The sequence below is a fragment of the Phaseolus vulgaris genome, chromosome 6 (assembly GCF_051622355.1).
Source record: "Phaseolus vulgaris cultivar YP4 chromosome 6, ASM5162235v1, whole genome shotgun sequence".
Lineage (NCBI taxonomy): Eukaryota > Viridiplantae > Streptophyta > Magnoliopsida > Fabales > Fabaceae > Phaseolus > Phaseolus vulgaris.
The window spans coordinates 425,001-427,500 of NC_143503.1; positions in this window are offsets into that span (position 1 = coordinate 425,001).

A 2,500-nucleotide genomic window follows, 5' to 3' on the forward strand; every position below is an offset into this window, starting at 1 on the left:
CCGGGTCAGTCGGCCGGAACCGACGGCGGCCACCACCATGCCGCCGCCCACAACGGGTGACACCAACCCAAGTTGGTGGATCACCCATGTGTGGGCGTTTTGACTTGCCCCACCACAAAGCAAGCCAAAACAGGGGGGAATGAAGGGACCGCACCAGAATTTTCCATGGTGCAAGAGCTGGCTGCATTGAGGAACACCCCCCCCCCTATAATAGCTAAATATGCAAAAGCCACTTTTGTACAAGTAGATACACTTTTTTTGAGTAGACATAAGTTCTGTTTTGGGACCTAGAGAACGAATTTTCACGAGATTTTTTGCAGGGATCCTCATAAAAATGGTACAACATTGCCTGCAAAAAATTAGAATTTTTCGACATGGGGAAGTATTTTTTTTATTTTTCCAAAGACCCGAAATGTGGAAAATCGGGAAAAATGGAAAAACGTATCTAGACACCGTATTTTTGCGTGATTTTTTCCAGTCCATCCCATAATAATATCAAGAAGGTGCCCACCAAGTTTCGTTAGGATTGGCCAAGGTTTCGAATTTTCATGAATTTTTTTCAAAACCCTCTATTTTCCAACATTTCAAAAATTCAAAACCACATCAAGATGGCTTGGTTTTGATACCAAACTTTCTAGACCTCATTCTGCATGCATTTGTGACACTTTCCAACCCACAAAACTCAAAAACCACCACTTTGAAAATTTCATGATTCTTGGCACACCACCAAGCCACAAAATCAAGCCAAAACACCAAAATCATGAACTTGGCTATGCACCAACCATGTCAAGATCAATTCCTTTTGATCCCAAACTTCTCCCACATCACTTTGAAGGCATTTGTGAGGATTGAGTCCAGCCAGTTTTCCAAAACCAACATTTTCGTTTTTCACCAAAATCACCACCAAGCCACAAAATCAAGCCAAAAATCCAAAATCATGAACTTGGCTATGCACCAACCATGTCAAGATCAATTCCTTTTGATCCCAAACTTCTCCCACATCACTTTGAAGGCATTTGTGAGGATTGAGTCCAGCCACTTTTCCAAAACCATGATTTTCGTTTTTCACCAAAATCACCACCAAGCCACAAAATCAAGCCAAAACACCAAAATCATGAACTTGGCTATGCACCAACCATGTCAAGATCAATTCCTTTTGATCCCAAACTTCTCCCACATCACTTTGAAGGCATTTGTGAGGATTGAGTCCAGCCAGTTTTCCAAAACCATGATTTTCGTTTTTCACCAAAATCACCACCAAGTCACAAAATCAAGCCAAAACACCAAAATCATGAACTTGGCTATGCACCAACCATGTCAAGATCAATTCCTTTTGATCCCAAACTTCTCCCACATCACTTTGAAGGCATTTGTGAGGATTGAGTCCAGCCACTTTTCCAAAACCATGATTTTCGTTTTTCACCAAAATCACCACCAAGCCACAAAATCAAGCCAAAACACCAAAATCATGAACTTGGCTATGCACCAACCATGTCAAGATCAATTCCTTTTGATCCCAAACTTCTCCCACATCACTTTGAAGGCATTTGTGAGGATTGAGTCCAGCCACTTTTCCAAAACCATGATTTTCGTTTTTCACCAAAATCACCACCAAGCCACAAAATCAAGCCAAAACACCAAAATCATGAACTTGGCTATGCACCAACCATGCCAAGATCAATTCCTTTTGATCCCAAACTTCTCCCACATCACTTTGAAGGCATTTGTGAGGATTGAGTCCAGCCAGTTTTCCAAAACCATGATTTTCGTTTTTCACCAAAATCACCACCAAGCCACAAAATCAAGCCAAAACACCAAAATCATGAACTTGGCTATGCACCAACCATGTCAAGATCAATTCCTTTTGATCCCAAACTTCTCCCACATCACTTTGAAGGCATTTGTGAGGATTGAGTCCAGCCACTTTTCCAAAACCATGATTTTCGTTTTTCACCAAAATCACCACCAAGCCACAAAATCAAGCCAAAACACCAAAATCATGAACTTGGCTATGCACCAACCATGTCAAGATCAATTCCTTTTGATCCCAAACTTCTCCCACATCACTTTGAAGGCATTTGTGAGGATTGAGTCCAGCCACTTTTCCAAAACCATGATTTTCGTTTTTCACCAAAATCACCACCAAGCCACAAAATCATGAACTTGGCTATGCACCAACCATGTCAAGATCAATTCCTTTTGATCCCAAACTTCTCCCACATCACTTTGAAGGCATTTGTGAGGATTGAGTCCAGCCACTTTTCCAAAACCATGATTTTCGTTTTTCACCAAAATCACCACCAAGCCACAAAATCAAGCCAAAACACCAAAATCATGAACTTGGCTATGCACCAACCATGTCAAGATCAATTCCTTTTGATCCCAAACTTCTCCCACATCACTTTGAAGGCATTTGTGAGGATTGAGTCCAGCCACTTTTCCAAAACCATGATTTTCGTTTTTCACCAAAATCACCACCAAGCCACAAAATCATGAACTT